A 13,045-nucleotide genomic window follows, 5' to 3' on the forward strand; every position below is an offset into this window, starting at 1 on the left:
AGTATTTATACATTGAGAAAATTCATAGTTCAGACTACTTTAAATAAACATCATCTGTGGTTGAAACTTCCAAATTTCTACCTCAAGCTCTAACTTGATCTCCAGACTCATATATCCAACTACCTACTCGACATGTTAAAAGAAAATGCTGTGATTGTCTCCTTAAACTTTAAGCCTTTTCCCATCTTATTAGATATAAGTTTAATTTTTCTGGTGATTAAGGGCTAAAACTCATGATTCTTCCATTACGTTTCTCCTTTCTTCACAGCTCTCAATAAATCCTTCAGCAAATCCTGTGATTTCATCTGCAAAATCTATCCAGAACGAGTCACTAATCACCATTTCTACTTACTTCCTTTGAACAAATCACTAACACCTCTCACCTGGACCAATGTAATAAGCCCATAACTGGTCATTCTCCATTGGCTCTTGTGATCCCACAGACTATTTTCCATATAGCAATCACAGTGAGGTTTAAATGTAACCAGATCATGCTACTTCCTTATGGGTTCTTTTGAAAGCTTTACTGCCTTCTGATGCTTAAGCTATTCCTTTGCAAGTTCTTCTCTACTTGGCTGATCATCTCATTGTATTCAGTTCTCTGCTCAAATGTTATCTGAATTAAAACAACACTTTTCATCACCATTTACTTCACATCACAAGAGGCAGGGACTTTGTCTTCCACATTCCTGTAGACCTAGTGCCTAAAACAATAACTGATTATAGTTGGTATTCAATAAACACTCCTTGAAGCATGTAAAAATTTCACTAGTGTGTGAAAGTAGAGCTATCAGCTTTAAACATCTTTACATTTACCCTCATTGTTAATAGCCCCAAAAGGCTTTGTTTCCTCCCAGTAATAAACACAGATGAGTACCTAAGGAAAAGCAAGATAATAGCTTGAAATCTATTCTGTTTGGAGAATTTATCTTGGTAAAAATCACTCAGAAAACAACTTTAGACCTGGTGCAAATCCTGTGCTAGGACCACTTGCTGCCTAATTACCTCTTATCTTGGGTCAAATGGTATTATCCTCAAATTTTATACCTAACAAGAAACTGAAAATGTGATCCTAGTTGGAAATAGGAACAAGGGCAGTGCAGATATAATTAAGAGGACAGCATACTGGTTTAGGATGGGCCTTAAATCTATTATGACTGGTGTCCTTATAAGGAAAACCCTTGGATACAGGGACACAGGAGATAGAAAGGAACAACACTGAAGTAAGGTTGGATGTATCCTCCCACAAGCCAAGTTGGAAGAAGCTACTGGCTCCACTAAAATGAGGAAGGAAACAAAACGAGTGAGGAAGGCATGGATACTAGAAATAGGAAATCCAGGCAAAAGAAATGCCCAGGATGGTGACAGGGGATTTAGATTTATATTTAGAATACCTAGTGTTATTAAATATCTTGAGAGGAGATTTCAAAAACCAATGAAGAATTTGCTTTTACATCAAGTACACAATCAACAAAATAAACATAATAATTACAAACTATAAGTAGAAATATTATACAGAAAAACAAAAGTAATAAATATTCACTACATGACTCATAGCCAAAATAACATAATCTCTAAATGTTCACTTCATCTAAATCTTACCCAAGCATATTAGGAAGACAGAAGGGATAAACAGGGTACATATATGACACAGAGGCTGAAGGAGGAAAGAGATCTAAATCCTTGTAAACCACAGCAGGAAGTCAATAGCTAGTGCTTAAAATGTACTAATATAAACATATTGATGTGGGGGTAAATTCCATAAGAATCAACTGTAATTGAAGGTGGGGGATGACCAATAGAGAACTGTCATTTTCTCTCTCTCTCACACACACACACATCTTGTAGAAGTATCTGATTTTCAAAATTGGTGGCTGGCAAACTAACTCGTGCCAGTTTCCAACCTGCTATCTGCTTTTGAAAATAAAGTTTCATGGGAACATAAAACCAAATTCATTCATCCACATACTATCTATGGCTGCACTATGTCACACTTACATTTGTTCAGTAGTTGTGACAAAGATTGTAAGGCCTAGAAAGCCTAAAATTTACAATATGGTCCTTTATGGAAAGAGTTAATGTTGCTCTATATTACATGCAAGAAGAATCCTCAGTGGGGTTCAACCAAAAACTGATGAAAACAGAAAAAACATTTTTTTTTCTAGCAAGCTCATGATGTCTAAAACTTGAATTTAAAACAAAAATACTGCCATGACAGTTTTGCTGCCAAATTGAGGCAATGGGTTATAGCCCTAAATGCAGTAAATGTGCTTCCTGAACTGTGATATAATAAGATATTCTGGCTTGCTGCTGCTGCTGCTGCTAAGTCACTTCAGTCGTGTCTGACTCTGTGAAACCCCATAGACGGCAGCCCACCAGGCTCCCCCGTCCCTGGGATTCTCCAGGCAAGAACACTGGAGTGGGTTGCCATTTCCTTCTCCAATGCATGAAAGAGAAAAGTGAAAGGGAAGTTGCTCAGTCGTGTCCGACTCCTAGCGACCCCATGGACTGCAGCCTACCAGGCTCCTCCGTCCATGGGATTCTCCAGACAAGAGTACTGGAGTGGGCTGCCATTGCCTTCTCCATATTCTGGCTTAGTAGAAACAATTTGGTATTCAATGCAGAGGCACTATGTCTTAATCCTCAGGACTAATTCTATGTAAAAACACTTATATGTGAAAACAATTACAATTAAAACAAAAACAACTAGTCCTGACAAACATTATACACACCACAAGAATTTTTCTTCAGGTTACAAGGGAAAAGAAGACATTCCAACAGCATCTGTTTTTTCTTTAACTGTTTCTTTCAGTACATTTTCCCTGAGTAGCTACTAAAAATTCAATTCACTTCAAAGAAAATTCCTGATGATATATGAACAACTCTATCTGTAAAGCAGAAAAACTAGAAATTAACTATTTTTATCATGTGAGTTAATTTCACATGTTTTAGATAAGAAGTTCTGGGAATCCAAAATAGATTTTGACTAAATATATTCACGTATAATTGTTCAAAGCCATATTTATTACTGTTTCCAAATCTCTGTTTTGACAACTTGCAAAGAGCTTTAATGACCTGGGCCTTTTTCTTTCCAGAGCTAGCTGCATATTTCCACTTAGTCAGAAAAAGTTTAAAAGAGCAGTGGTATTATGTACATATCTAGTGTAGATGCTAAGTAAAACTACCTTGATAAGAATCACTTTATCTTTGAATTTACTTAGCAATGCTACTTCTGTGCTCTGGAAGATATCTCAGAGTAATCTGACTTAGTGATCCAATTTCAGTAAGTTCTACTAAAAAAAAAGAAAGAGCCCTTGAATAAGATTTAAAATTGTACAATTACATATGAATTACATATTAGAACTCTTCATTCTAATAAATGAAGATTTATTCTTATTTGTTACATATCATTCTCTTTAACTGTATTTTTATGCTGCAACCTTTGCAGTGGACTTATTTGGGAAGAATACCAGGTTAATAAGAAGTGAGACTGAGTAAAAAAGAGTCATTGTATTCCATAATCCTAGGGTTGGCATTCACACTAGTTGTCACAATTGGAGTATATTGCTTATGCACCCAAATATAAGCAGTGAATTCAAACAAAAACATTAAGGCTTGAGTCCACAAGCTACACAGGTCTATAAAACTAAGTAGTTACTAATCAGGTATGATTATGTAACAATAAGTAGAATTATGTATATCACAGCTTTAGGTTCTGTGATTATATGCAATTTGTGTTTTTAAAGAAAGCAGTTAATGATATCAGTAAATAAAATTTTTATTCTTCTCAAAGTATGTTGTTGATGAGTAGTTACTTTAAAATAAAGATATATAACAAATTCTCATTTTTTGTGCTTCCTAGTTTGACAGCTAGTGTGTGATAACAAGCCTTGGTGGCTCAGATGGTAAAGAATGCAATGTGGGAGACCCAGGTTTGATCCCTGGGTCAGGAAGATCCCCTGGAGAAGGGAATGGCAACCCACTCCAGTATTCTTGTCTGGAGAATTTCATGGACAGAGGAGGCTGGCAAGCTACAGTCCATGGAGTCATAAAGAGTCAGACACAACTGAGAGACTAATGTGACGACAATGTGGCTTACTTAGGAAATGTAAGCGTGTGGGCATTTAACTTCTTGTAATCACTATATACCAGAGAACAATTTTATATCTCCGGGCAAGTTTTGAACAGCTTTAAATACAAAATCCAGTTTATACTATGAGGCAGTGCCCATGTTGTTAACAGTAGCTAGGATAAACACTACTCCACTGGTAGGAATACAATTCTGCTTAAAAAACATAAGAAGACGAATGGGTTTCTCTAATGGTTTCTCTAATCAATGGTTTCTCCAGTGCCAATCCTTTTCAAACTCTTTTAGAAAAACAAAAAAAAAAATGAAGGGAGAATATTATTAAAGTACCAAACTTCAGCAACCACCACCCTGATCAGTTAGCAGTCATAAGTTTCAAGGTAAGACCTTCCACTAGCAAAAAGAATACAACTTGCTGAAGACTCATATGATAGCTAGTACTTTTCAGCAATGAAGTATTTTTAAATTAAGGTATGTACATTTTTAAAGACATAATGCTATTATACACTTCATAGCCTACAGTATAGTGCAAACATGACTTTTACATGCACTGGGAAGCCAAAAATTTGTGTATTGTTTTATTGTGGTTATTTGCTTTACTGAGGTGGTCTGAAATTGAACACCCAGTATCCTCAATGTATGCCAGTAGTTCTTAAAATGTTTGATTTGGAAAGAGTCTTTAATATATCAAATTTTATATATTATAGCAATCATTTAAATAAATTTATAAAATTCTCTAAGTAAAAAATTATCAAATTTAACACTTTAAACCTTTAACTTTATTCTTAAGAAAGCAATTAGAAATCATTCATTTAATTTTTTTTTTTTTTTAATTTTAGCTGGGGGCTAATTACTTTACAATATTGTAATAGTTTCTGCCATACATTGACATGAATCAGCCATGGGTTTACATGCGTTCCCCTTCCTGGACCCCCCACCCACCTCCCTCCCCATCCCATCCCTCTGGGTCATCCCATTGCCCCGGCCCTGAGCCCTTGTCTCATGCATCGAACATGGAATGGTGTTCTGTTTCACATATGATAATATACATGTTTCAGTGCTATTCTCCCAGAACGTCCCACCCTCACCTTCTCCCTCAGAGTCCATAAAATTGTTCTATGCATCTGTGTCTCTTATTCTGTCTCGCATATAGGGTTATCGTTACCATCTTTCAAATTCCATATATATGCATTAGTATACTGTATTGTTGTTTTTCTTTCTGGCTTACTTCACTCTGTATAATGGGCTCCAGTTTCATCCATCTCAGTAGAACCGATTCAAATGTATTTTTTTTTAATGGCTGAGTAATATTCCATTGTGTATATGTACCACAGCTTCCTTATCCATTCGTCTGCTGATGGACATCTAGGTTGCTTCCATGTCCTGGCTATTGTAAACAGTGCTGCGATGAACATTGGGGTACACGCGTCTCTTTCAATTCTGGTTTCCTCGGTGTGTATGCCCAGCAGTGGGATTGCTGGGTCATATGGCAGTTCTATTCCCAGTTTTTTAAGGAATCTCCACACTGTTCTCCATAGTGGCTGTACTAGTTTGCATTCCCACCAACAGTGTAGGAGGGTTCCCTTTTCTCCACACCCTCTCCAGCATTTATTGCTTGTAGACTTTTGGATAGCAGCCATTCTGACTGGTGTGAAATGATACCTCATTGTGGTTTTGATTTGCATTTCTCTAATAATGAGTGATGTTGAGCATCTTTTCATGTGTTTGTTAGCCATCTGTATGTCTTCTTTGGAGAAATGTCTGTTTAGTTCTTTGGCCCATTTTTTAATTGGGTCGTTTATTTTTCTGGAATTCAGCTGCAGAAGTTGCTTGTATATTTTTGAGATTAATTGTTTGTCTGTTGCTTCATTTGCTATTATTTTCTCCCATTCTGAAGGCTGTCTTTTCACCTTGCTTATAGTTTCCTTTGTTGTGCAAAAGCTTTTAATTTTAATTAGGTCCCATTTGTTTATTTTTGCTTTTATTTCCAATATTCTGGGAGGTGGGTCATGGAGGATCCTGCTGTGATTTATGTCGGAGAGTGTTTTGCCTATGTTTTCCTCTAGGAGTTTTATAGTTTCTGGTCTTACGTTTAGATCTTTAATCCATTTTGAGTTTATTTTTGTGTACGGTGTTAGGAAATGTTCTAGTTTCATTCTTTTACAAGTGGTTGACCAGTTTTCCCAGCACCACTTGTTAAAGAGATTGTCTTTTCTCCATTGTATATTCTTGCCTCCTTTGTCGAAGATAAGGTGTCCATGTGTGCGTGGGTTTATCTCTGGGCTTTCTATTTTGTTCCATTGATCTATATTTCTATCTTTGTGCCAGTACCATACTGTCTTGATGACTGTGGCTTTGTAGTAAAGCCTGAAGTCAGGCAGGTTGATTCCTCCAGTTCCATTCTTCTTCCTCAAGATTGCTTTGGCTATTCGAGGTTTCTTATATTTCCATACAAATTGTGAGATGATTTGTTCTAGTTCTGTGAAAAATACCATTGGTAGCTTGATAGGGATTGCATTGAATCTATAGATTGCTTTGGGTAGTATACTCATTTTCACTATATTAATTCTTCCAATCCATGAACACGGTATATTTCTCCATCTGTTTGTGTCCTCTTTGATTTCTTTCAGCAGTGTTTTATAGTTTTCTATATATAAGTCTTTTGTTTCTTTAGGTAGATATATTCCTAAGTATTTTATTCTTTTTGTTGCAATGGTGAATGCTATTGTTTCCTTAATTTCTCTTTCTGTTTTCTCATTATTGGAGTATAGGAATGCAAGGGATTTCTGTGTGTTAATTTTACATCCTGCAACTTTACTATATTCATTGATTAACTCTAGTAATTTTCTAGTAGAGTCTTTAGGGTTTTCTATGTAGAGGATCATGTCATCTGCAAACAGTGAGAGTTTTACTTCTTCTTTTCCAATCTGGATTCCTTTTATTTCTTTTTCAGCTCTGATTGCTGTGGCCAAAACTTCCAAAACTATGTTGAATAGTAGTGGTGAAAGTGGGCATCCTTGTCTTGTTCCTGACTTTAGGGGAAATGCTTTCAATTTTTCACCATTGAGGATAATGTTTGCTGTGGGTTTGTCATATATGGCTTTTATTATGTTGAGATATGTTCCTTCTATTCCTGCTTTCTGGAGGGTTTTTATCATAAATGGATGCTGAATTTTGTCAAAGGCTTTTTCTGCATCTATTGAGATAACCATATGGTTTTTTTCTTTCAATTTGTTAATGTGGTGTATTACATTGATTGATTTGCGGATGTTAAAAAAACCTTGCATTCCTGGGATAAAGCCCACTTGGTCATGATGTATGATCTTTTTAATCATTCATTTAATTTTTTAAGTTCAAATTTTAACAAGAGTTTAAAGAAGTAAACAGAATAAAGATCACAGATTTTTCAACAATTAAATTAACAGTATTGACTTAATTTCAAGACCACTTAGCCAGTTAGGAACATGCGAGAACTCAGTCAGGTTTCTAAATTCAATCTAGTATTTTCAACAAGCTTTCTTCTAAACTATTTCAAATAACTTTCCTTCATTTTGTGACCCAATTCCAAGCCACCCTCAAATCTTTTTGCAAAGAAATTAAATATAAACATAAAAACCAAAAGAGGCTTATTAATCAAGTGGGCTAAGTTCATAGCTTTGGCAGTGTTTGGGGTCTGTGCTGCAATAAGAGATGTCTATATTTTCCTAAGGCACTGAGGTTAAGTGTAGGAACTCACAAGAGTAAGTACATCAGTCCCTGCAATAAGGGACTTCCCATCCTTTATCTAACTTCCTTACTTCTTTCCCATCCCTATTCCTTCCTCACTTAAGTTTCTCCCTCTTTATATTTACAGATATTTATATATATGTAGTTAGCAAAACATATATACTAGCAAAGTAATGCTCAAAATTCTCCAAGCCAGGCTTCAACTGTATGTGAACCGTGAACTCCAGATGTTCAAGCTAGATTTAGAAAAGGCAGAGGAACCTGAGATCAAATTGCCAACATCGGCTGGATCATAGAAAAAGCAAGAGAATTCCAGAAAAACATCTACTTCTCCTTTATTGACTATGCTAAAGCCTTTGACTGTATAGACGACAACAAACCAGAAAATTCTTCAAGAGATGGGAATATCAGACTACCTTACTCCTGCTTCCTGATACATCTGTATGTAGGTCAGGAAGCAAGTTAGAACTGGACATGGAACAACAGACTGGTTCCAAGTTGGGAAAGGAATACGACAAGGCTGTATATTGTCAGCCTGCTTATTTAACTTACATGCAGAGAACATCATGCGAAATGCCGGGCTGGATGAAGCACAAGCTGGAATCAAGATTGCTGGGAGAAATATCAATAACCACAGATATGCAGATGACACCACCCTTATGGCAGAAAGTGAAGAGGAACTAAAGAGTCTCTTGATAAAAGTGAAAGAGGAGAGTGAAAAAGCTGGCTTAAAACTCAATATTCAAAAAAGTAAGATCACGGCATCCAGTCCCATCACTTCATGGCAAATAGATGGGGAAACAATGAAAATTGTGACACACTTTATTTTCTTGGGCTCCACAATCACTGTAGATGTTGGCTGCAGCCATGAAATTAAAAGACGCTTGCTCCTTGAAAGAAAAGCTATGACCAACCTAGACAGCATATTAAAAAGCAGAGACATTACTTTGCCAACAAAGGTCCATCTAATCAAAGGTATGGTTTTTCCAGTCGTCATGTATGGATGTGAGAGTTGGACTATAAAGAAAGCTAAGCATCGAAGAATTGATGCTTTTGAACTATGGTGTTGGCGAAGACTTGAGAGTCCCTTGGACTGCAAGGAGATCCAACCAGTCCATCCTAAAGGAAATCAGTCCTGAATATTCATTGGAAGAACTGATGCTGAAGCTGAAACTCCAATACTTAGGCCACCTGATGTGAAGAACTGACTCACCTGAAAAGACCCTGATGCTGGGAAAGACTGAAGGTGGGAGGAGAAGGGGACAACAGAGGATGAGACGGTTGGATGGCATCACCGACTTGATGGACATGAGTTTGAGCAAGCTCTGGGAGTTGCTGATGGACAGGGAGGCCTGGTGTGCTGCAGTCCATGGGGTCTCAAAGAGTCGGACGTGACTCAACTGAATGATATATAAATATGCTTTATTATGCAAAGGTAAAATCTTACACATAAGGATTCAAATATCACCTCTTGAGGCTCACAATCTTTCACTAATTTAAAAGGTTAAAACAAATGCACAAATAACTAGTTCAAAGCAGAATGTGATAAACTTCAGAGGAGAGACTGAAAATGTTGTGGAGGTTTATAGAAGAATTGAAATACAGTCAAACATCTTAAATTTAAATAAAAGTATTTTGAAGCTTGTAAGCCTAAGTAATCTCTATTAACAAATAGTTTTCACACCTGAAAGAAACAGTCATCACAATATTGGGAGATATGCAGGCAACCACAACTTTCGTTATTTGAAGTTGACACAGTGTTTGCCTTGGAACCATCTCAGGAAACTGTGGTTTTCACACACCTCCAGTTTCTTCCATTTCAAATAAATTAAATAAAAAAGGGAAAACACCTCATCTTTGAATGGAAAAATTTTATTTTGGCATATGGGTATTTCTGTGAACACAAAGCATTTGGTGCTCAATTTTGAAAAGAATTTTGAGAATATACATGTAAATATAAACAAGAGTCTAAAAGTGGAAAAGCTCTCTTACATGCAATGTCCATTCCTTTCAAATGTTGTTGCCTTAGAGAAGAACTAACACCTATCTCTGCCCAAACTGTTCTAAAAAATTGCAGAGGGAGGAAAACTCCCAAACTGAGTCTATGAGGCCACCATCATCCTGATACCAAAACCAGACAATGATATCATAGAAAAGGAAAATTACAGGCCAATATCACTGATGAAAATTGACGCAAAAATCCTCGACAAAGTTCCAGCAGACAGAATCCAACACCACATTAAAAGGAACACACACCATTATCAAGAGCGGTTTACCCCAGGGAAGCAAGGATTCTTCAATATATGCAAATAACAAATTCAAATATGCAAATAAATCAAATTTAACAATCTGAAAAGTAAAAATCATATGATCATCTCAATAGATGCAGAGAAAGCTTCTGAGAAAATTCAGCACCCATTTATAATAATAATAATAATAATAATAAAAAACCTCTTCAGAAAATTTGCAGGAGGAACTTTTTACGTTAACATAATAAAGGCCATACACAACATTATTCTCAACAGTGAAAAACTGAAAGCTTTTCCTCTAAGATCAGGAACACTTACCACTATTATTCGGTATAGTTTTGGAAGTCCCAGCCACGGCAATTAGAGAAGAAAAAGAAATAAAAGGAATCTAGATTGGAAAACAAGTAAAACTCTCACTATTTGCAGATAACATGATACTACACATAGAAAACCCTAAAAATACCCAAAATAACTACTAGAGCTGATCAATGAATTTAGTAAAGTCATAGCATATAAAATCAATACACAGAAATCCCTTGCATTCCTATACACCAACAATGAAAAATCAGAAAGAGAAATTAAGGAAACAATCTCATTCACCATTGCAACAAAAAGAATAAAATACCTAGTAATAAACCTACCTAAAGAGACAAAAGACCTGCATGCAAAAAATAAGACACTGATATAAGAAACCAATGACTACACAAACAGATGGAGAAATCTACCATGTTCCTGGATTAGAAGAATCAATATTGTCAAAACGACTGTACTACCCAAAGCAATCTACAAATCAATGCAATTCCTATCAAATTATTAATGGCATTTTTCACAGAACTAGAACAAAACATTTTACAGTTCGTATGGAAACACAAAAGACAACAAATAGCCAAAGCAATCATGAGACAGAAAAACCAAGCTGGAGGTATCAACGTTCCTGACTTCAGACTATACTATAAAGCTACAGTCATCAAGACAGTATGGTACTGGCACAAAACCAGAAACATACACCAATGAAATAAGACAGAAATCCCAGGGATAAACTCATGTACACATGGGCACCTTATTTTTGACAAAGGAGGCAAAAATATACAATGGAGAAAAGAAAACCTCTTCAAATAGTGGTGCTGGGAAAACTGGTCAGCTACATGTAAAAGAATAAAATTGGAACACTTCCTAACAACACACACAAAAATAAACTCAAAATGGATTAAAGACTTAAATGTTAAGACTAGAAACTGTAAAGCTCTTAGAGGAAAACATAGGCAGTTCTCTCAGACATAAATCACAGAAATATTCTCTGACCCACCTCCTAGATGAATGGAAATAAAAACAAAAATAAACAAATGGGACCAAATAAAATTTCAAAGCTTTTGCACAGCAAAGAAAGCCATAAACAAGATGAAAAGACAACTCTCAGAATGAGAGAAAATAACTGCAAATGAAGCAATTGACAAAGGATTAGTCTCCAAAATATATAAGCAGCTCATACAGCTCAATATCAGAAAAACTAATAGCCCAATCAAAAATGGGCAGAAGACCTAAACAGACATTTCTCCACAAAGAAAACATACAGATGGCTAATAAACACAAGAAAAGATGCTCAACATCACTTATTATTAGAGAAATGCAAATCAACACTACAATGAGGCATCACCTCACACCAGTCAGAATGGCCATCATCAAAAAAACTACAATCAATGCTGGAGACGGTGTGGAGAAAAGGGAATCCTCCTGCATTATGGGAAACAGTATGGACATTCTTTAAAAAACTAGAAATAAATCTACCATATGTCCCAGCAAACCCACTCCCAGGACTATACCCTGAGAAAAACACAATTCTAAAAGACACAGGTACCCCAATGTTCACTGCAACAATATTTATAAAAGCTAGGACATGGAAGCAAGCTAGATGTCTATCAACAGATGAATGGATAAAGAAGATGTGGTACATAAATACAATGAAACATTGCTCAGCCATAAGAGGGAACAAATTTGAGTCTGTTGTAGCAAGGTGGATGAACCTAGAGCCTCTTATAAGGAGTAAAGTAAGCCAAAAAGAGAAAAACAAATATCATATATTAACACATATATACGGAATCTAGAAAAACGGTACTGAAAAACCTAGTACAGAACAGACTTGTGTCCACATCTGTGGACTTGTATATATATTGATACTATCATGTGTATCATTCTATCATACTATCATGTGTAAAACAGATAGTTAATGGGAAATCGCTATAAATACAGGGAGCTCAGCATGGTGCTCTCTGATGACCTAGAGGGATGTGTTGGAGTGAGCAGAGGGAAGCTCAAGAGGGAGGATATATATTTATACACAATGATGTGTTGGTTTCTGCCATAAGCAGCATGAATGTTTTCACTTGAAATCAATGTTGTAAGATCAACTGAGATACGGATGTATATGGAAGAACTAAGCAAGCTCTAAGGAGTTACAAAAATCAGCTTGTTCTGCTCTATTCTCATGGTCAGACAGCTTCAAATCAGCTTTATGTAATATCAGCTTTATGTAATAGCCTTATTACTACCTCTTTCAGCTCAGTTCAGTTCAGTCGCTCAGTCGGGTCCGACTCTTTGCGACCCCATGAACTGCAGCACGCAAGGCCTCTCTGTCCATCACCAACACCCAGAGTCTACCCAAACCCAAGTCCATCGAGTCAGTGATGCCATCCAACCATCTCATCCTCTGTCATCCCCTTCTGCTCCTGCCCCCAATCCTACCCAGCATTAGGGTCTTTTCCAATGAGTCAACTCTTTGCATGAGGTGGCCAAAGTATTGGAGTTTCAGCTTCAACATTAGTCCTTCCAATGAACACCCAGGACTGATCTCTTTTAGGATGGACTGATTGGATCTCCTTGCAGTCCAAGGGACTCTCAAGAGTCTTCTCCAACACCACAGTTCAAAAGCATCAATTCTGTGGCGCTCAGTTTTCTTCACGGTCCAACTCTCACATCCATACATGAC

At 36.6% G+C, this 13,045-nt stretch overlaps 1 protein-coding gene across 1 annotated transcript in view; it reads right to left on the reverse strand.

Moving 5' to 3' along the window:
• Positions 1-13,045, reverse strand: part of SRFBP1 (serum response factor binding protein 1) — a 63,033-nt gene that overhangs the window by 9,387 nt on the left and 40,601 nt on the right. The window lies entirely within an intron of this gene.

This window comes from Giraffa tippelskirchi, chromosome 6 (assembly GCF_054371585.1).
Source record: "Giraffa tippelskirchi isolate mGirTip1 chromosome 6, T2T-mGirTip1v1.2.pri, whole genome shotgun sequence".
Lineage (NCBI taxonomy): Eukaryota > Metazoa > Chordata > Mammalia > Artiodactyla > Giraffidae > Giraffa > Giraffa tippelskirchi.